General features: G+C 40.8%; 1 long non-coding RNA gene across 1 annotated transcript in view; it reads left to right on the plus strand.

Annotated features, from left to right (window-relative positions):
• LOC144282669 (uncharacterized) overlaps positions 1-23790 on the plus strand; it is a 53009-nt gene that overhangs the window by 5249 nt on the left and 23970 nt on the right. The window lies entirely within an intron of this gene.

Consider the following 23790-nt stretch of genomic DNA (forward strand, 5'->3'; position numbering starts at 1 on the left):
TCCTTAATTGTTCTACTTTGATTTACTCCATATAGTACTTTAATTTGTGCGTGCGTGCATTGGTGCTTGTGTAGGTACAGCTTATCAAATTAAATACAATAGTACTGAAGCTTTTCTTTAATATTTTAACCTCACACAACATAGAGGTGTACAAGCTAAAGCTTTTAAAGCTTCCTTCCCATGCCCAACATCTAATACTTTTCAAGACATGTGGCGTTTAAAACAAGTAAAAACAAAACTCTTAAAAACAAAAATCTATGCATATACTTACAGCTTTAAATCTGGTTCTATGTTTAGTTTGTGAAACAAAGGTAAAAATTTTTAAAAAGTCATCAATTATATAATTTTAAAATAAAGCATTCCATTTTCATTAAATAATGGTTGGGGCGCCTGGCTGGCTCAGTCAGTGGAGCATGCAACTCTTGATCTTGGGATTGTGAGGTAGAGGCCTACATTGGGCATGGAGCTTACTTTAAAAAATCAAGTAATGGTTATCTGCATATATGCTTTATCTCACATTAATGTTATTCCCACGTGATTGTACACCAGTCTAGGAACTGACCAGAAACTGGGGTGCCATAATTTGTATGGTAAAAGCTATAGAATGAGCTCATGTGTTCAAGATATGCGGAGGAGGCCAGCGTGGTTGGATGGAATGAACAAGGAGGTGAGTGGTAGGAGACAGCATCACAAAGGTGAAGAGGGTTTAAACTCTACAAGAAATTATCATGATTTGAACCACTGGATCAGGATTCTCCTAAAGGCAGAACTACCTCTGGAGCATTACTTGAACATCTTGGCTCTAAAACTAGGCATTATTCCTCTGTTTCATAGAAAAGACAACTGTGGGGCAAAAGAGAGACATAACATAGATGCAAAAGAAAGAAAGATGGGTTAATTATAAAAGAGAATATATAAAACAGTTATTAAAACATTTGGAAGGAATATGCAAAATGCTGTTGTGACATTTTACTCTGAATTAAAGAAGTCAGTGCAGCACAAATCTGAGGAAGGCAAACTGTTATGTATTTATTCATTTTTTAAAAAACATCAAACTTTTTTCTTCCATTTTTTGGGATAGCAGCAATTAAAAGGGGCTACTGATAAATCTTTGCAATTCCTATGTTGTTCGAGTTGCCGAATCTAACCATCACTCCTAATAGAGTTTGTTAAGTTTGTATCTTAAAAAGCATTGGCTTGAAGAGCTCACATGATGACTCAGGGTCATAAATAATCTTTGCCTAAGAAAAACAGGATAAATAAAAAGCTATTTTCTTTTCCCTTTAAGTTATCTTAACTTCCTGAAATGAAGAATAAAGTCTCACGTGTCTGTCTTCTAGTTAAACATGGTGAGCTTTGTGCACTTATTTTCTTCCCTTCTCTTCTTAGGCAAAGAATTAGAGAAACAGTACAGAGATACCAGCCAACCCTTGACCTCCCCCCTGCCCCTCCAGGCCTGAGATTAGGTAATTTCCTGGGAGGACTCAACTGGCCTAAGGGAAAAGTCTTGGTGGTACTAATATTTGGGAGCCCCCTACTAAGAGAGGGATTTTAGCCTGAAAACCCTTCAGTGACAGCTACCTGTTAACAAGCAAAGAGCTTCTATTTGAATTTTAGCATCTCACTGTTAAGTGTAAATTCTCACTAGACTGTCAATGGTACCAGGGATCTGAGAAAAGGCTCTTACAGAAAGAGGAACCAAAACAACTAGGAAAAAACAGGGCTTTCAGAAACGGGAGATAATGCAAGTAAGAGAACAGAACTAAAACAGAAAAAAAAAAAAAAAAAAAACCCAACCAAACAAAAAACAACCACAAAACACAAAAGCTGTTCTCAGAGAGATAAAAGAATGTAGCTTTCATGACTGAGAACAGAACAATAAATAGCAAGTTTAGAAGCAGAACTTGAGGAAATCTTGTACAATATGGACAGAGTTGAAAACAGGAGGGAAAAGATAAGAATATTCAAGAATCAGTCCATGAGGTTGAATATTTAAAATGGATCCAAAATGAAAAGAGAAAACGGAAGGGAGAAAATCATCAAAGAAGTAATATAAGAAAATTCCCTAGGACCTAATAACATTTTTTTTTTCCATTCTGAAAGGGTGCATGGAGTGCCATTTCAAAGAAAGCCCACATAAAATGACATCGTTCTAAAATTTTTGAGCCTGGGGAAAAAAGACAATGTCCTAAAACCTTTGAGAGGGAGAGAAAAAGACCCAGAGAGAAAGGTCAAATATGAAGGACCAAGAGTCAGAATGACATTGGTTTTTCTTAACAGCAATATTGGATGCTCACCAACCATGAAGACATATATTACACAGTAGGAAATCAGTTGATAAGGTCAAGAAAAGAAAACAATAATAGTATAGCATTAGAAATAGAGAAGTAAGCAATGCAAAAGCCGAGTTGCCAGTGGCTGCCTGAGATCGTAGACGCAGAGGCAAGAAGAAAAGGCAGCTCTGAGAACTGTCTCGTTAAAACATTGGTCACAACTATAGCTATGTGTTACTGTGCTAAATATTAACCTATAAAAAAGAATAATCTGAGATATTTCTTCCCCAATTAGTTCCTTTTAAATAAACATTTTATTTCATTAAGCTTTTAGACACATTCAAAATATTTTCTTCGGTGATCCCTTCCTTTATCAAACATCACATCATCTGTCTGGCCATCTAGTTCAATGCTGGGAGATTACTGTGTAATCATTTGGATAAAGAGTTGGTTTCCTTTCTCAGAAATCGTGTCTTTCTTTTTTAAGAATATTTTAGTATAGTGGCTAAGTGGGGGCTGGAGACCGGCTAGGTTAGATTCCCACCATGCCAAATATTAGCTGTGTTACTTGAGAAGAGACCTGAACTCCTGTGCTTCCATCCCTTCATCTTTAAAGATTTGAGGGCAGCTAATGTATAGAGTTGTTGTAATACACTGAGCTAATATATGCAGAGTTTTATTAGAATAGTACCTGGCATGGAGTGCGCGCTCTATAAATGCTAATTTTGATTGTTATTACAGGCTACTTTTTGATTCAAACTTAGTAGTGATTTCTGGGTCTTTAAGAAACATAGGTATACATTTATTTTGTATTTTTTTCATAGGTGTACATTTAAAGTAGGAATACTAATCGCACACACACATACACACACATACGCGGGATGGGATGTATCTAGCAGGAGTACAATGTGGTTTTCTTGGCATATCCAAGTCTTTGCTTAGGTAATATGGATGTTCAAGCTTTTCATTTTTACGATCAAATTTCAATAGTGTTTGTAACACAGGCAAGATTCTGTATGCTTCATTACAAATTCTCTTAGTTTTGCTTTGAGATCTAGGGTTGAAATATCTGAAATAGTTCTGGTCATCATTTTGGTTTAAAAACTATCGTATTTTTTGCTGAGATACAAAATGAAGGTGTGAAGAAATCTGTTATTCTCGAAGCTTTTCTGTCCTTCCTGGCTGGAAAGCTTATTTCCAGCTTTGGGCTCTGAATAAAACCCATTATAGTTATATCGTATGTCTTTTCAATCAACAGCATTCATTTGTTACTTGTTTTTAAGAAATTTTATTATGCCCATGAGGAATGCAAAGACATTTAAGAGGAGCGCCTAACTCTTACTGAATTCATGGTCAAAGAGAAGAAAGGCAAATGTATCAAGTTAAAAGCAATTACAGAAATGCCACTAGAAAGAAATGTTTAATTTCCAGTTGAGAAGGTGGCCGGTAATGAGACAGTCGTTTCATTTTGTAATGTGGATTTATAATTATGTCAGAGGAAAAACCAGTGGAGAGCGTATCTTAAGATGGAGGATTAAGAAAAAAGTTTGGTATTTTGCTTAAACTGTAAAGTGTCTGGATTTTGGTTCTAGGTTAACAATTTTCTAAAAATCTGGAAATCTTATGTGTGAGTAGGGAGGGGGAGGTTTGGGCAGGGGAATGTGATATACTAGAGCCTGCTGCGAATGCATTGCTTTAGAGACTGGAATTCAGTTTAACCAAGGTCTCCTGTGTGGTCCAAAGACCTAAAAGACACGTTTCTCCAACAAAGCCCCCATGTATTTGGCCAATATAGTTAGTGGACTTTTTTGGGGGAACTTGTGTGAGAACCATGGAACTCCCCAGGCTCAAAACACAATCTGGCTTCTAGGAATTGCGTGGGCTGTCTCTTTTCCCTGAAATTTTCACCTTCACAGTCCTCTTGACCTTCTGGTCTTGAGATAGACATCACTTCTTTTAAAGAGCCTTTGCTAACCTTTTCCATTCCCCGACCATAATCCTTGTAGCAACTGTTACTTGGTTTATTAGGACATTTAATTGTTCTTTTTAAGTTGCCTCTTGCCCTAGCTTGTGTGTTCCCTCCAGACACATCTATTCAGGTAGCATGTCTTGTTGAGACGTTTTGATATATTTGGGAAACTTTATCTAAATAACAAAGGACCGGTCTTTCATAGAGTGGTTTACCAAACAGGATCTATAACAATTTTTAAGCTCTGTATATGCATTTTAAATTTATAGACCGTGTTTGCGAAATATTCAGAATCTTTCCATTTTCTTCTTTCTTTGCTATACCTTCTCACAAACAGCACAGTGGAGACCTTGAGTTTGTGGCATATTAGTCATGTCTGTGTAGAAGATCTATTATTACCTTGACTCAAAGTTCTGAGAGGATAGAAAGTCAACTGGCAATGCTCACAAGTTGGAGACGTGCTTAGTAAGAAAAAATTAGTGGTTAGCAATCTTTAGATGTTCTTTGGAATTCTATTCTCTGAGTTGGTTACGTTTAGTACTCTCAAAACCTAAATAGTTATGTTGGACGTGCTGAATTAACTTAATGGGTTAGTTGCGAGTCCAGGCACAAACCTCCAGGGACCCCATGTCTGGTTGACCATGGCCACTCTCCTCTTTCCTGGCTCACGACCAGCACAATGCAATCATGCTGTCATCAGGTAAAAGGGCCTTACAACTGATTTCTCCCAATCCTTATAGCTTTTTAGAGACATAGGTTAAAAAAAAAAAAAAGAAAAGAAAAGAAAAAGGAGTCTAAGTGTCTCAATGGTCCTTGGTAAGTTGTCTATGAATGTGCCTGCAGGACATTTGCAGCCTCTGAGTCATGTCTGAGGACCCAGAAATGTCTGACTGTATCATCCATGCAGCAAGAAGTAAACTCAGCAATTTACCAGTTGAGCTTTATTAGCTGGCTGACTAACCTACTGTTTTTCCTAGAACAGTCTGGCATGCAAGTTGTAACAGGGCCTGATTAAAATATGATTAATTAAGTTTTGGTGGAAAATGCTCACGATGTTCTGTTCAAAAAGTGAAATGACTCAAAGATGACTTTTTAGTGTGGATAAAATCAGGGACATTGCCCTAGTAATGTACTCAACCAGTGGTGGACTTAAAGCCACAGCTTTATCAAGCTATTAAGAGTTGAAGCCTGGAATCAGTGACAGCAGCATGATCTATGATTAGCTTCAAGATGACGTGTTTCAGAGTCCATGTTCCAAGACAGGGTAACATTATTTATAGGTATGTGCAAGAGTGAAATTTTAAGAGCATGGGGAAAAAGATCAACAGCTATTGTCAAAGTTAATGAAACATAAACCCACTGCACATAAAACTAGCTTTGGCACACATGTATGGCTCACATAAAATAAGGACAATGGTAGCTATGGCTGCTGAAGGGAACGGTCAGTTTTTCCCAATTAGGAGTCACTAAAGGCAATAAACAATTCTGAAATAAACTGTCAAAAACAATGATTGACTTTCCATTGAATTCCCTGTTATCAATAAATGTAATTCTTCATGTTTTTTTTTCTGCATCCAAATACATTGAAGAAGTATTGTTGATATTATTTGAAAAATAGGGAAAAAACATTAATAGAGCTGGTGTGTATCACTTAATTTTGTTCTCCAAAGTATATTGTAAACTTCTTAAAGTCAGTATAGTACATTTTGCTTGGTTTTGTGTCCCTCTACCTCATTGTTCTATCTCTTATATTTACCATAATGTGTGGTATAATGTAAACACTTTACTCATTAATTTTTTAATAAGCTGTTATTGAACACCTACTACGTGCAAGAGTGATGGTAAGTGCTAATGACTCACTGGTCAATGAGATATTGACTTAAATGAGTTTGGAGGGGGCAGACAGGCAAAATAAAGAGGCATTTCAAGAGCATGTATTTAGGGTCCTAATAGAGCCAATAATGGGTGCTGTGAGGATTATGGTTGGGGTATGGTAGAGATTAGGAAAGAAGACTGCAGACAAAGGGAACAGCCATAGGATGCCTAGGGGCCTGGAAGACCACATTTTGAGCCTGGTGAGCTCCATGATGAGGACAGTGTGAACTAGGACTTGAGACTAACTTGTTGGATTTCTTTTCACTTACAAGAGATGCTAAAATTAATGTGACATAAAGGAAAACATCGTTCAACCCATAATTTGAATGCATGTTTGATGTACTCAAAGATCTTTATTCATATAGGTGGGATGAAATTTTTAGTGATGATAGGATTAATTTTTTTTTTAATTTTTATTTATTTACTTATGATAGTCACAGAGAGAGAGAGAGGCAGAGACACAGGCAGAGGGAGAAGCAGGCTCCATGCACCGGGAGCCTGATATGGGATTCGATCCCGGGTCTCCAGGATCGCGCCCTGGGCCAAAGGCAGGCGCCAAACCGCTGCGCCACCCAGGGATCCCGATAGGATTAATTTTATCTTGATGACATTTATTATTTTTCTACTTAAACCTCCAAATAGGTATGCGACTAAATCTCAGTATTCTTGAAAGGGTGCAGTATGGCCAAGACATAAGGCATATCAGATTACTCTCCTGGAGGAGATTAGTCATGAAGAATTGGGCTGGAGAGTTAGACAGGGTTGAAATAGTGGCAAGTGTTACTCCAAGGAGTTCACACTTAACTTAGGAAAGCTATTGGATTATTTTGTTGTCGTTGCTGTTGTTTTAGCAAGGTCACTCTTCTAGCAGTTGGTAAATGGAGAGAAGGGGGAAAGATTGGTGATAGTGCAAAAGAGTAAGAGATTATAATGTATACAAAATGAGGAGAGTCTAAATTAAGGATGTGGAAGAGTAAATGAAGAGGAGAGAAAGAATATGGGATACATAACGGAAGTAAAATTGAACATGTGAGGTGAGCAAACAAGAGTAAAAACACCAGGGATTTTGGCTTGGGAGATAAGGTGAATGTCAGAGACATTAAGGTCAGGAATAGGCGGTCGTAGCCAGAGCGAAGATGTGAATTCTGTTTTGGACAGTGTTTGAAGTGCTGGGGCAGCTCTGTCCCAGATGTGGATACACAGCTGTGCCCTCAGAAGAGAGATGGAACTTGATATAGTGGATTGAGCATGCAGGAGAAAGGACACAATCGGGCTGCCGGGTACTACCGAGCCTGTAGCTGACCTACGGGGAACATTGCTCTTCCCCTGCAGAGTTTGATACCCATATGGAGTCAAACACAGGGTCAGACAGACAGCGATGGAAATACTACCTTGATTGCTGATAAAGTTGGCTGAACATGGCTGTTTCTGAGGCCAAAGCTTTGTGAATATTTCACCCAGCAGTTAGACATAGTTGCTTACCCTGGCTTTTGAAAGGAGAGTGAATCAGAACATTGGCTATGCATGCAGGCAGATTAGATAAAAGGTGGGCTTCCTCTCTCCCAAGCTCATCATCAAGTAAGCCACTCAATTTTTTTTTTTTTTTAATGGGAAAGACGTGAAGACAGGCTGAAAAGAACTGGAAATGTTAACTCTAGGTGATGTTCCTTGACATGAAAACTGGGGGTCAGGATACATGGCCTACATTTGAGAGGAGATCATGGCATGATGATGATGATGACTATATGAACATGTATTGAGTAGTTACCATTTGCCAGGCATGGTTCCAAGTTCTTTATAAGCATTGACTTCTTAAATCTTTACAATAACCGTGAGATATAGGTAAGGAAATGGAAACTCAAGTAAGTGGCAGATCTGGGATTTGAATCCAGGCAGCATGATTCACAAATTGGTCTCTGGAGAAATAATATTCCTAGAAGGTGGAGGAGGAGGAGAATAACAAACAGAAGAGTGGCATGGTGTGATCCAAGACAGGAGGGGGTCATGTGGTCAGCATCAAGTGCAGTCGGAGATGTAGCTGCAGAGCTTCAGCTCCATGCTGTGACTTGTTCACTGTTGACGTGATGAGCTTCAAAATATAAGGAAACAAAGCAGAACAAAACAATTGTTTATCCTAAGACTGCAACATGGAGAGAGCAAATTGATGAGAGCATTAAGGTAAATACATTAAGATCTTGAATCAATCAATTTCCTATATTCTAGTGTTGTTGTTGTTGTTTAATTAAGTCTAAGTGCAATGGTTTCCTTTGTGTAGACACAGCCTTTAACACTCAATTTGACCTGGATGGTGTTAAATGGATATTCAAGTTAAAAAAAAAATCTAATTTGGTTGCCTACAAAGATCAAATGAATCATTTTCCATTGCGCTTTGTACAACCCAATGTGAGAATGTGAGTTGATACTGAGTTATCAAGAGATTGGGATTTGGCTCCTGCCTTTGCCTTAAAGAATTAAAATAGCATTTGTAACCCTAGTTCTTCTCTCTCATGGGGTGACTAACGTATACATCCCCCATAGTACCCTGCAGTGCTATTAGAAGGATGCAACGGATCATGAACCTTTGAACTAGGTTTGGAGGCTCCCTGAGTTTCATCTTTGCTGTCATTGTCAGTTGGGGACGCCAGTAAAAACACCATCTTGTGAATGAGATTTCTTGGATCTCTGTGCTGTGAAAAATTGGGAAATCAGTCAGACGTCCCTATTACTTTTGTGAAATATCTGTTTTGAAGAACCCTGTGGCTTAAATTGTAGGGCTTCAGTGTGAGATCTAGACATCTTCACATTGAACTGCGTGCTAAGGCAAACATGTTGAAATCTCTTGACTTAATGAAAACACAGTTCTAAATTATACTCAGTGAGGTAATAGTTTCCTTCATTGCGATGCAGTGTGCGCTGCTCTTAGGATGCTGCACCTGGGCCATCTGTCTGCAGTTTCTTCTGCTAGTCTCATTTGGAGATTTCAAGATGGTGTGTATCTCCTTAATTGTTTCTTGATAGAGAAGTTAAGAATACCGCAGCAGGCCCTGGTCTCCCAGAACAAGTAATAACGGTCTTGTAGGCTTTTGTAATTTACAGCATTCTGCACCTCTGAAGATCTTTGATATCAACATCTGTAAATTTTGAAATTTCTGTCATTTCTCTTACCTGCCAGATTTTAATTCACAGGCAGTAGGTGCTTCTGACTGTATAGAAAATTAGCAATGGTGTGCCATCTAGGTTCTTAAGAATATGCTTGAAAAAGTGCTGATGGCTCTGGTAGCGAAATCAAGAGTGGAAACCTGCTTACTCATCCATTTAATGTACTCTCTCCCACTCTGTTCTCCCAGGTAAACACAACAGAGCACTTGGCTAGCATTTGGTTTGCTATTAAATATGTAATACCATTAAGCATTCATTCACTAGTCAACACAATCCACATGCAACAGGCCTCTTGCATAGCGATAGTGCTCAACCACATAATGTTTACAAAAAAAGGTTGTTTCTGAATATGAAGACCTCTTAAGAAATAATAACAAGTTTTAAACTACCCAATATAAGAAAAATACTATCCTCATGGTAATGATGAGCCTTCTTTGGCTCCCAAGTCCCAGAAGATACTTCTATATATGCATATATCCCCCACCTCACACTCCCACACAGTCTACCACCATAGTCATCTAAGTCAGCCCAGAAGCATACTTTCTGGATAAAAATCCAGAGGAAGGGGTGCCTGGGTGGCTCAGTCAGTTAAGCATCTGCCTTCAGCTCAGGTCATGATCCCAGGGTTCTGAGATTGAGCCCCTTTGGCTGTGTGTGTGCATGTGTGTGTGTGCGTGTGTGTGTGTGTGTGTGTGTGTCCCTGCTCAGTGGGAAGTCTGCCTCTTCCTCCCCTCCTCCCCCTCCTGCTCATGCTCTTCTCTCTCCTTCTCAAATAAATAAAACCTTAAAAAAAAATCCAGAGGTCACAGACCTTTGTCCCTCTCCCACACTCAGCAATAACATAGTTCATGCTTCTCCTGAAGAAGAATGAGGAGGGGCTGGAGAGACTGAAAGTGTTGCTCTAGGTGGAGTTCCTTCACTTGAAATCTTGAAGATGGGGTAACTATGCGTTCCAAAGACCAATGTTTAAGAGCAAGGCAGAAAAAGAAAAGGAACATTCATATGATGATGTGCTCTGTAGGTAGCTTGTCCAAAGTAAGGAACAATCAAGATTTCCCCCCAAGTTCCTTTATCCTCTCCTTCCTGAGCTCTGCCTTAGTGCAGTTGGAGGAGGAGCAGTCTCCTCTCATATATTCTGGTATGAGAATCATAAACCTATCTTGGTGTTTCTAACATGTTTTGGAAATTTCAAACCCAATCTGGAGGAAGGGAACAGGCTCTGTACTAATGTCTCAACTCTCTCTAGCTTTCTTCCGCATCTTTCCCTAATCCAAGAAGGGTCTTTTCTCCTTCTAGTGGGGAGTAAAAGGCTATTTTGTACTATCCTGCATTCTTTCATGTGCTCTAGTTAACTTTTTAAATCTCAGTGTTCTAGTCTTCCATCTTGGTTCCTCGGGTTACACAAATTCTTTTTGGAGCAAAGCTTAGCTTTCTCAAGTGAAAGCCTTGTCTCTACATTGGGCTTTTAGAGCTTGTTTTGTAAATCCAAAAGATGAACACATCCTCAGGTGCTATTTCGTAGTGTATGAATGATAGGACTGTGTAAAACACAACATTCCCCTCCCTCACACTCCCCATACAGAAAGTATTAAGTCTATTACCTTCTAGATCACATCACTGCATCATGACTTCCTTCCTGATCTAACTCCCATTCTAGCCCCTATCAAGTAGCCTTGATGATGTGATATGTATTTGTCTCAGAACTAAGCAGCTCCGGGGCAAAAATACTTCCTTGTCCTACATGCTGAACTGAAGCAAGGTCAGGATCTCCAAGCCTAGAGGGAATTTCTGTTCTGGCTCCTCTATCTCAACTTTGTCATGTATGCAAGACTCTTGAAACACTTTTAGAAGGATAAAGAAACATTCTTTCTTTATTTAGGCCCATGTCCTGTGCCCATTGGGAGTAAACCCAAGACCAGGCCTCTTAGCAAGACCTGAATGCTCAGTAATAAAATTACTGAAGATGAAGCTCCCTAATTCAGGGAAAGCTTTAGAGAATGTGTTTGATTTTCAGAAGCTTCTGAGATCACATCCTGGCTATGTGACCAGCACTTACTAGCATAATTAATTCTTCTGGCAAGGAGTTAGTGGAAGTGGTGATTTTACATCTGAAATTTGCATTAAGGAAAGAGTTTTAAGAGTGAAGCATGTAAAATATCACGCAGGACAGGCCTTCCTTCGCCCTTCTGGACACACACCTGTCAGCTGGAAGCCTGGGCTCTGTTCCAATTTTAAATGCTGGATCACAGATCCACTGGGTCCAGACAGGGACATTCCAAACCCAAAGGCCACTCCTCCTCCTTCTGCTCAACCTCTCTGAGGAGCTGAAGAGGCAAAAGCTATTTCTGTTTGGTCGTAAACTAGGATTTAATCTCTATAGATGGCAGTTCTGTTCCTAACATACCTATTTGCTTTTGAGGCATCCATTTCTTTATAATCATTCTCCAGGACCCTCAGAATAGGTGCTCCAGCTGGGCGCTGTCGTATCGCCATGTGTATGTCTTCAAAGTGTGTGGTTATTTGTAAGTGCTTGTCTCATGCCTGTCTTCTCCTTTGGGCCTTGAACTTCATGAAGAGTCACCTTAACATCTCCAGTCCTTAGCTCAGAGCCTGGCACCAGCAGACGGGGCTGAGAAGGTAGTGGGATTTTTTTTCACTTACCCTTCATAACACTCTTTTGAAATAGCCCCTGTCACCACTCACAAACATCGGATATTAAAACTTCATCTGTCTACCTGACTAGATATGACCTTAGGTTGGCATTTAGCTTTTGTTTCTTAACCCATCAGAACATTTAAGATACTTGTTGGCTATGAAATGTTAATAGTCTAAACATCAAACAGGTCCTTCCATATATTACAATATTGGCCAACTGGGACTTGTTCTCCAGTGAGTTTAATAGGGCAAAAACATGTTTCTTTTCATATTCCCTGAGAAGGAAATAAATGAATGTCCCCTGTAGTACTTATGCCCTCAGGAAACAAAAGAAGTGATGATTTTACCCTTGGGCTCAGCAGTTTATAATTATCAATAATGTTAATGACTAAATGACTACAGAACACTCTCCAAAGTCCATTAGTAAAGGATTTTCTTTTAGATATCTCTTAACTGGCATCTCTGAAAATTATCCTTTCAATAATAGAGTGTGGATCTTATTTTCCTGAATTTCTCCCTACATAGTTATTATATTTTCTTGTCTTTATCTCCTTTCCTTTCCTTTCCTTTCCTTTCCTTTCCTTTCCTTTCCTTTCCTTTCCTTTCCTTTCCTTTCCTTTCCTTTCCTTTCCTTTCCCTTTCCCCTTTCTTTTTCCTTCTTCTTCTCCTATTATTGTTATGTCTGAAGGTCCTTTTTCTCTTTACTCATTGCAAAATCACACTGTAGTTACTTTTTGGCATACCTGTACACCACACTCCTGGGCTGCCTGCAGCCTTGCTAATGTTTCCATTTTTTCCTTTGTAAGCATAAATATCCCTTGTCCTTTACAGAGGGCTTCACTGCCTGCAGAAACCTCATCCCCGTAATTCTAGGAGCCTTTTACTTCCCTGGGTATTTCTGACCTGAATTTTGGCCAACTGCGTCTTACAAAGTCAGCAGGTTTTCCCCAAATATTATCATTCAGTGTTTCCTATGTGAAATCCTGTCCTTTCGAGTGTACTTGCAAGAAGGAAATAGAAAAAAAACAATGTGAGTATTTATATAGGATCTTTTCTCCTTACAGCCAACTGCTTGTGAATCCTTAGACAATTTCAGTGAAAGTAAAGTAAACTACTGATAGGGGCTGGACAAACAGAAGTTAAGATGGTTGAAGTCTTTTCTAGTGTTCCATAGGGAGTGATCGGGGTTGTGTGAGCTCCAGACAGCTGCTTGAGGTAATTCCCTTGATGTCAGGGAATCTGAATAAATTTCTAGAATTCAAGGCATTGCTATGCCCTGTGCACAGAGGAAAAGTACAAAGCATGCAGATTGCCCCCAAGGTCTTTAGGCAAGGATCCAGTAAGTTCTGTAGAGTAACTTAGTCCTGGGAAGGGTTGAGGTGGGAATGGAAACTGACAATTGACACCTACTTTTCAAGCAGTAGGTATCTGAAAGGGGAGGGTGGGCCAGTTCCTGGAGACGGAACAATAATTTTTCAGAGGTTATTATGGTGGGTGAGGAAAGGGTCAGGAAAGATTTGAAAAGACACATTGGACTCAAGCTATTATTAGAGAAAAGAAATGTTGAATATGGGATAGAAAAGTATTATTGAGTCCTGTTGAAACCTAATCCTTAAAAGACTGAAGAAAAAAATCTTTGGGTTCATTGCATTTCCATGAAAATATAAGATACGTTTCTATTTCTCAAAATTTTAACTTAATTAGTTGAGAGGACATATTTCTTAAGGAATATTTATTACATAATTTTTTTGGCTTTCTCTCTGAAATTCTGTTCACATTGAAATAATTTTGAAAATCACTGACTTGCTTGACTTTTTCTATTCTGAGTACTGATTTTTGCCCTAATTGTCTTCAGATATCTATCTATTCACTTAAGGGGATTTATGATGGGAGAAATGTAAATAGGATGAATGTGAGATCATTAAGCTTTTGACATGCAAAATAACATGCTGCGAGATAATATCCTTTCCAATCAGATCATTTTCTTGAATATTTTGAACCTCTTTATTTTTCCCTTTAAAATATCAACATCTAATCCTTGAAGAATAATCTCACTGAGTTCTTCAACTGTACAGAGAAAATACCCTTATAAGCCAAGAGGTTGGATTCAATAAGAGGAGAATATAATGGAGGGGAAAGTCCATCCCTTCTAGGTCCGGGCTTGCTGAAAATGGAGGAGAAGAGAAAAGAATGTACAGTGTTTAGGTTTGTGTGTCCTAATTTTTCTCCCCATGTTTAGTGTGTTAGGAGAGATTCCAAGGGGATGGAGCTACTGTGGTCATTGTACCTTAGGACTCTGGAAAAGAGGCTGCTTCTTGTGGGATGGTCACTTACAACTTGGTTCTTGGGTGACATAATGGATCTTAGATACAGCTGAGGGTGTGGATGGGGATGTTGCTCTTTCTGGGGGAAGTAGCTACTATATATAAGTTAGGGCTGCAGAGTAGACTGCCTTGGTGTGGTCTGAATGCAAGGCTTGGCCTTTAGAGAGACCTCATGAATTAGTGGGAGTCAAGATGTGTCTTAGTGCAGGAGCTTGTCAAGGGCATTTCATGAACAAAATGAGTGGATCATGTGATCTCCATGACTGGAGGCCGGAATGATATCTGGCAGCTTTAGATACTAACACCCAATCTTCTCCATCACACCAGGAGGTTATGTGAACTGTACCCCTCCTGTTTATACACTCAGACACTGGCTACTTGGGATTCTGTGTGTATGTGGATGCACGTGTGGTTTTCTAAGAGATCATGAGCACTACTAAGGGGTCTGTTAAAATTACTAGGTTGGTCTAAGTTTCAACTATATTGGATCTTTCTTTCTTTCTCTTCTTTTTTTCCTTCCTTCCTTCCTACAATTAACAGGTGGTAGGAGCTTTGGAGGAAGGCCACATTTATTTTTTGCATCTCTGATTTCCCTTTTCTGGGTTAGTACTCCCACTTTTATTTTTTTAGGTATGAACCAACCCTCTCTTAAGATATCCTGTTGCCAACTGTATGCCTTCTGTCATATGAAAACATCTGATAAACGAGACAGCAGTAAAGTGTCTAACACTTTAGTGTCACTAAAGTGACTAACAAAATTTTACTTCCTTCAGAAATATTTACATTTAAAATAAATTCAGGAAGGGTTCAGTGCTAAAATCAAGGAAAAAGGAGGAAAGAGCAAACTTTCAGGCTTCTTGGGTCAATAGAGCAAAGAATTTAGGCAAGGATTTTTCTATCAAAGCTCAGTGCATATGTGTATGCTGAGATGGGGGAACGAAGTACCTACAAAATGACTGTTATCTATTCCAGACCACAGGAACCCCTATTATTGCAAAAGCTTTCTTTCTCCATAAAATAGAAGGTGTTTGTATAGGCAGTTGTACTCAGGAGCAGCTCGGTGTTAGCCAGCTGTCTGGGAACAGGTGCCAAGTGCGAAGCAGGGAAGGAAAGGACCTGATCAGAAGAGACAGAACTGGCCCTGGCCTTCACCACGGGGGTTCGTAGTGCATCTCATATGAGGTGTCAGCAACATTGTCTATTGTTGCTTCCCCGCTGAGAAGCAGCAATCAATGTCATCAATCTGGGGATGGGTGAAGGGAGGTGAGGGAGTCGGAATATTTCTGGGACACAGCTTTAGATATCTTTAGCTATTTCCCAAATAAAGTCTGGAGAAACTTATAATGTAAGTCACAGTTCAGTGTCACAAAGTGCAGGTCCGTGTCTGTTGTTTGGCCTTGGCTGGCTGTGAAAGATGGACCTTAGCCTCAACTAATAGCATGGCAAGTATGAGCATCATAGGCACAGTAGAAAGAATAAAGCAGGTTGTTAAGGTAAATAAAAATTTGTTGTGTTGAAGGTGTAAACAGTTGGTCTGTCTAGAATGGATGGTATTTCCAGGTTATAATTACAGAGGATTACATATTATGGAAAAAGGACAAAGAGGTGCATTACAGACCATGTATGAAAGCAGGTGTAGGCAAAATAACCTTTAGTTACGTTGCCTTTGCATGGATGTTATTTGTTACATGATTAACACAGTATTAGGACAATATGGCCTAGAAAAGTGATTTTTGTCTGTGAGCTTTGGTGTCAGAAAGTCCTGGGCTGAAGCTGTGGCTCAGCCTCCTTTATTGGTGGAGTGACCTTAGGCACGTCACTTAAAGTTTCTGTGAGACAGTCTCATCTGCAAAAATCGTGGTAACAATCATTATTACAAACTATTCCTTAGACTTCTAGACTAACCAGGTCATTGACTAGGGAATTATGAGAGACTCAGAAGTAAATCTCTCATTCTACTCTGCTTGCATTCGGATGAGAGAACTGGATCCAGTGTGGTCTGTTCCTTTCTCACACACATGTGCACACACCCATGCACACACATACACACACATGCACAGATGTAAAGGAGTTGAGGAGATTCCAGAGAAGTGAATTCAGAGATGACTAAAGTTGGTAAGTGCTATGGAGAAAAATAGGGCAGAAAAGAGGAGTAGGGAGTATTGTGGGGGATAAGAAGCTACAATTTTTTTTTTTTAGAGGCTACAATTTTAAATAGCATTTGAAAAAATCCTGAAGAAGATAAAGGATTGAACCATGTGAATAGTTGGGGAAAGAATGAGGTAGGGAGAGAATAGCATGTACAAAGATCCTGTGGTGCTTGGCTTGTTTCAGAAACAAGGGACCCATGTATTGGAATGGAGTGAACAAGGCAAGACTTTGGACGTAGCAGGATATGAGATCAGAGCACTAATAGGGACACATCACCTAAGACCTTGCAGGCCATTCTACGGGTTTTGGTTTTCCCTATTACTGAAATGGCACGCGGAGAGGGAATGTGTGGTGTAAGAGAGAGAAAGACTGTAGCCTAGGGTCCTGGAAGGATGAAGTTGATGTGTACTGAGATGCAGAAGTCTTTTGAGAAGAAGGTTTAAGAGGGAAGATCAAGAGCGCAGGTTGGGACATGTTAAGCTTTAAATGCCTATCGGACGTCTAAGTGAAGCTATCGAGTAGGTGTGTTTGGGTGTGTGAGTCTGGAGATCAGAGATGTCCTGCCCAAGGTTATAAATCTGAGAACTATCAGTATAGGGATGATGTGTAAGGCCCTGAAGCCACATGGGATCATTGCAGCAAGTGTCAGAGAGAGAGATGGTCCCGGGGCTCAACCCTAGAGTACATCAATATGAGTAGATTGGAGAGAAGAGGAGGAACAGGTAAGGGAGACGGAGGAAGAAGAGGAGCAGCAGGTGCGTGTGGCTTGCCAGACATTAACTAAATTGAGTGTTAATGAGGGGATAAGTAAAGAACTGCCTCAAATACTGCTGAAGTCAGGTGAAAGCGGAGAACTGAGCAGTGAATCTTCATAGCTTAGAGGTAAGTTGGGAATGAGGTTAAGAGCCATTTTAGGGGGATGGTAGTTGTAAAATAATCGGGAAAATATGTGTGGGTCTCTGCCTCTGGCTCCTGGCACAGAGCTAAGCACTTTGTAATTTCCTACGTTATAAGAGCACTAGGTCTGATAGTTGGTCTTCAACCCAGGTTCCTGACACAGAGCCCTTAAATCCCATGGGATTTTTTTTGGGTGATAAGAGTGTCTCTTGTTCTCACGAGGTGACTCTGGGTGGCCTCCTGAATAGCTAGCTCCTGGATGGGAGCTGGTTACCCGAAAAGAGCGGGTCACGATTAGACGCTTGGAACTTTCGGCTATTCCTCACCCCTGCCTCATTTCCTTCAAGAAGGGGCAAAGGGCTTATGATCAATGATGCCTAAGTGAGAAAGCCTCCACAAAAATCCCCAAAGCATGGGGTTCAGAGAGTCTCTGGGTTGGTGAAAATTTTTCAATGCTGCGAAGATGACAGATCCCAGCTCCACGAGAACAAAAGCTTCTGTACTTGGGACCTTTCCAGACCTTGTCCTGTGTAGCTCTTCATTTGGCTGCGCAGCTGTATCTTTTATCATATCCTTTAATAAGCTGGTAAATCTAAGGAAGTATTTCCCTGAGTTCTGTGGGCCATTCAAGCAAGTAATGGAACCCAAAGAGCGGGTTATGGGAATGCCAAATTATAGGTGGTTGTCAGAGATACGGGTGACAACTGGAGACTTGTGGTTGGTATCTGGAGAGGGGGCAGACAGTCTTGTGGGACTGAGTCCTTAACCTGTGGGATCTAATGTTATCTCCAGGTAGACAGTGTCAGAAATGATTTAAATTGTAGGACATTCAGCTGCTGTTGGGGGATATCTTGGGAATAAAACCCCACACATCTGATGCCAGAGCGTTGTGAATGTGGTGGTCGTCTGAGAGCGAGAGAAGCACACAGAACGCGTGTGTTTCCCCTACTCAGTAGTTGCAAAGGCTGACCAGAGTGGGCTCAAAGATTGAAAAGAGGAATATTGAAGACTGAACTCTTTTGAGGTATTTTGTTGTAAAGAGAAGAGAAATAGAGCAGTAACTAGAGGAGCATTCTAGACCAAACAGAATTTTTTTAAGATGGAGGAAAATAATTATATGTTTATGTGTTATTGGAAAAGATCCAGCACAGAAGGAAAATATGATGGTCCTGGAAAGAAGTGGGAGAGACATGAAGTGATGTTTTTTGAGTAGATCAGAGGAAATGGGATCTAATGCATAGATAAAGAGTTGGTTTGCTTTGCTGAAATCATGGACAATTTATCCAACGTTATTAGAAGAGACAATTTATGGGCATAGATACAAGTAGCTCGGTGGATATAATGGTGGAAGGTTATGAAGATTTTCTGATTGCTTCTATTTTCTCAGAGAAATAGGACTCTTGGGTCTTATTTGAGAGGTTGGAGGAGTGGAAAAGGGAAAGGGCCAAAGGCACACAGCAGGGTTGCCAGGCGGCACTAACAGCCTTCCTAATGCTAGAGGAATCATGGGTTTGGGCACGTGCTTTTCTTTGGTCCCATTTGCTTTGTGTGGATGCAGACAAGGTAAAACAGTTGAGTCAGACGTAACCCAGAGTAGAAGGTTGCCAAGTAAATATGAAGTAGGAGAGAAGGAATTTGAAAGTATATGCAAAAAACTGATGGTAATTACTGGTCAAAGATTTCAAGCTGGTCAGAGGAGTGAACGAGGAGATGAGAGGGGAAGGACAGTGAATGATACTGAGATCTCTGTCGACCATGGTGGGTCCAAAATTAGCAGAGCTGGGAACCAGAGGGAGTTAGCCAGAAACAGTGGTAGGTAGTGGTGGTTTAAACGCTTGCGGAGGCTATCAAGATAAGGATCTTAAATTTTGTTGTTAAATGGAGAGAAGAGGTGTGGTAGGATCTGATTTACTCTTCTTTTCTTTTCTCCTTTTCTTTTTTCTTTTTAACTCACTCTAGCTGCCCTGTCGAGAAGTGTTGTAGGTGCAGCTGGAGAACATGAGCAATGGTAGGGGGTGATGAGAACCAGAGAGACCTGGGATGTGTGATAGAATGAAGTTAACTTCGTAATGAATTGGGTGTGGAGGTGAGCAAGAAGAGAGAATCCGCTATTATTCCTAGACTTTTTGGTCAATTGGGTGACGGTACTGTAATATTGGGGTGAAAAGAAGGATTTCCTTTAGGAGGGAAGCAAGGCTTCTCGAAGTTACTCAGTTTGAGATGCTTATTAGATATCCAAGGAATGTCAAATAGTGTGTATAGAATTCTAAAGCTCAAGAGAGGGGTCAGGGCTGCAATCTGAGGGTAAACAAGAGGATGGTGCTTAAATTAGTGGGTGTGCATGAGCTCACTCAGGGAGTGAGACTAGGAAGAGGAAAAAAGTACTGTGTGCTTATGAGTGAGCACATGGAGGAGTATCTTTAAATAAATAAAAAGCAAAGTTACTAAGCAATGAATTCGACTTATAAAAAAGACAAGCTCCTCTTTAATTCCCTTGGGAAGAGAAAACAAAACCACGTTCTGGGACTTGGGGCAACTCAGAAGCTGGGCATTTGGGAAAAATGACCTTTCTGCCTCTATACGTTCCTCTAGTCTTCTATGCAACACCTGCTTTACCCAGGACAGACGTTATCAGAATCACTAAGGAAGCTATTCCTCCCCCTTCCTCTGTTATTATGGTAATAGAACAGTTACTGAATGGTCTCAGCATATTCTGGTATTTGATGGATCGACTACCATGTTTTTTCATATCGACGAGCTTAATATTTTGACTAGCCGTATAGAACCATGAAGGCAAAGGTCAAAGTTGTATGTCAATTAAAAAAAAAAAAAGGCGAGTCACTAAATGCAGCCTAGACTTAAGCAGAGGGAGTTCCACAAGGATATGAAGACCAGGAGGGGGATTGTGGGGGCCTCTCTGAGGCTGCCTACCACAATGACTTGTGCGTAGGGTTACACCATGAAACCATTGCCGCAACCAAGATAATTGCCCTTTCCATCACCCTCGCAAAGTTTTATTATGTCCCTTTATAATTAATTCCCCCTTCTACCTCGAATCTCTGGGAAGTACTGTTCCACTTTTTTCTGTCACCATAGACTGATTTGAATTTTCTTGAATACCGTTGACTGGAATTATACGGTGTATATTCTTTCTTTCTTTGGCTTTTCGTTCAGCATAATGATTTTGAGATTCATCCATAGTGCTTATATCAATAGTTTGTTCTCGTTATTACTGAGCAGTATTTCACTGTATGACTCTACCACAATCTATCCATTCACCGACTGGTGGATATTTGGGGTTGTTTCCAGTTTGGAATTACTATGAATGAAGCTGATGTGAACATTTGTGGAGAAGTTTTTGTGGGAGATGATTATTAATTTTATGTGTCCACTTGGCTAGGCTGTGTGCCCGGAGGTGTGGTCAAACAGCAGTTCTAGGTGTCACTGTGAAGGTACTTTTTAGACGTGATTAACATTTAAATCAGTAGACTTTAAGCAAAGCAGATTGCATTCTGTTGTGTGGGTGGGCCTCATCCAATCACTCGAAGGCTTTAAGAGCAAAGACAAGTCCCTGAAGAAGGGATTTGTCTCAAAACTGCAATATAGAAACTTCAGCTGAGTTTCCAGCCCTTTGCCTTATGGGATTCAGAGTCAAGACTGCAACATCAACTCTTGCATGCCTGCCAGCCTGCCATACGGATTTCCCGCTTGCTAGCTCCCACAATTATGAGACAATTCCTTAAAATAAATCTCTTTCTCTCTATTTTGGTACAGAGAGTGGTTCTAGAGAAGCGGAATCTTAAGGATGAATTCTCTGAATTGGTTCTTAGGCCTCTGGAATTGATTCTCTACTTCTATTAGATTTAAAGGCACCAATGATCCTATTTCCAGCAATAAAGGGAGCATCGCTGGTCCATGGCATGATCTAGACACAAATCACCATTGATGCTGCCACTCAAATACTTATAATAGATAAGGTTCTGGGTGACTATGTATTTGAAACTTAGCATAATTAGGTGGGGCTGGCATAGCGAAATACCATAGACTGGTGCCTTAAGGAACAGAAATGTATTTCTCACAGCTCTGGCGACAAGAAGTCCAAGATCAAACTGCCAGCAGGTTTGGTGTCTAGTGAGAGCTCTCTGCTTGGGTTGCAGATGGCTGCCCTCTTGCTGTGTCCTCACATGCCCTTTCTTTGGTGCATGTGGGGGAGGAGAGAGAGAGAACAGGCTTGCTGATGTTTCTTCTTATGAGAGCACTAATTCCATCAGACCAGAGTCCTGCCCAAATGACCTCAACTAACCCTAATTACTTCCCGTAGACCCCATCCCCAAACATCATTAAGTAGTTATAGGATCTAGGGCCAGCTAATCAGAGCCATACAGGGTTAGGGCTTCGGTCTATGGATTTGGGGGCATGTGGGTGGGACACAAACATTCAATCCGTAGCCACTTCAGAGCACTTTTGTCAAACTAAATAGTCTAATAAGATTGTATGAAGATTGCATGGTTGTTCTTAATTATGCTACCTGCATAAAAAGTCTTAAGGGTCTTTAAATGTTATTAGAAATATTTTTTTATTATCTTTTTCTGCTGTGTATATATATATATATATATATATATATATACAGTACATATATATATATGTACTTGTTTGTCTTCATTATCAGGCAGTGTCTTCTCTGCGCTGGCAAAGGGAACCCCCTGCAGCCAAGGCTTGCTTGGTACCGCCATATGTCATTTTTAAAAGAAAAAATGGCTCTTCTTGCTACTCACAGTTAAACAATATTCTGGGGAGGATTTTGATTGGCCGGGCCTGGATGCCAAGCCCATCCCCAGGTTAATCACTGGAGGAGGTATTATTCCGATTGGCTGGCCCAGGCTCCTGTAACTACCTTGGAGCTGGCGAGCTTGGTCAATCTCACCAAACCCTGTGGAGTGGAGTGATTCTGCAAAAGCAGAAGAATTCAATTAACACAAAAAAAGAGACAGTGGGTCCACGGCAATTTCTATAACTCCCCCGGGCTGCCTCTGTTTCCTTCTCCTCTCTTGTAAGTGGTACATCCTTAATTAAAGTCATTATTGCATTTTAATTGTGTGTGAGTCCTATCTGATTCTTCCTGTGATTATAGAGCCTGTGTGGGCAGAAACTATTTTCTTCTTCATATCTCCATTGCTTAGCATAGTTTTCGGTTCATAATAGGGCTTAACAAATATTCATTACTGGATTATATCTATTTAATTTTATCTAGTTGACTGCTTTCTCGCTGGAGCCTTCATTGTCCTTGAACACTAGGTTTTCCCATCAGGTAAATCCTTCTCAGGTGTCCTTTTTGAGAGACAAAGCCTTGTAAGAAAAGAAAAAAATTTCGTTATTTACCTCTTAGCGGAGAATCTTTTTCCTTTTTTATTTCAAGTTTCTTGAACTGGGAGTAAAGACTTTCTGCCTCCCCTCTTCCTGCCACCCAGTGATTAAACACTTATTTTTCTCTCCATTGTTACCAGTTACCTTCTTGCTGTAAAATCCACTGGCCATTTTCCAGCCTTTCTGGAAAGGTCTTTCTTTACCAGGCCGTGGCACCTGGCATGGATCGCCCTTTGGCTTTCATTGTTCTGTGGGTGTTCCCGATTCATTTCCTAAATCTTTGCTTATTACAAAACAGTTAGTGTCTTTGTAGAATGTGCTAGGTGCCATGGAGATAAAGAGGACAGATCTTACCATCAGAAGCTTTTCCAATACAGTGTATACCTACCTGGCTAGAATATTCTGCTCACTGAATTTTGTAGCCCTGGAGGTGTGCACCAGTCCATTCAAAACAGTGCTGAGACGGTCTTGCTGAAGTCATTCCTGTGCTCAGGTGCCTCCCCTGGCTCCTCCTTTGCCGCTAACTTTCCTGCTCCACTGGGGAGGCCAAGGTCTCCTTTTTAGGCCCCAGCCCCCCGGATGGTCTGCTCTCTTCTGCTTGCTTCACAGAGTACCGTCTTCGAGGCGACCTTAATTTTCTTTTTCAAAGATTTTATTTATTTATTCCTGAGAGACGCAGAGAGAGAGGCGGAGATGCAGGCTCCATGCACGGAGCCTGATGCTGGACTCAATCCTGAGACCCCGGGGTCATGACTTGGGCCGAAGGCTCAACTGCTGGGCCACCCAGGGGTCCTGGAGGCGACCTTAGGCTCCTGCCTAAACATTTGCTTTCCCCATGTGGCCCTTTGGATTATTCGGGCCCTCCCCCCTGTAACAAGCAGGCCTTAGTTTGTCTGACATCTCAGCCTTTTGAGGGGCATCCCCCCAACTCCACGTCTGGTTCTCCCACGAGGCCTTGGTGGGCCTTCCACGGCAGAGGCGCTTGCCCCCTCTGGGCGTCGGGAGGACTCTGGTGGCGCTGATGGTTAGTGTCGCGCTGATGGTTAGGGACCCGGGGGGCCTGTTCCGTGGCCGCCAGGTGCTGGGGGCGGGTGAGGGAGCTCTGGGGCGGTGCCCAGGGTGC

The sequence above is a fragment of the Canis aureus genome, chromosome 13 (assembly GCF_053574225.1).
Source record: "Canis aureus isolate CA01 chromosome 13, VMU_Caureus_v.1.0, whole genome shotgun sequence".
Lineage (NCBI taxonomy): Eukaryota > Metazoa > Chordata > Mammalia > Carnivora > Canidae > Canis > Canis aureus.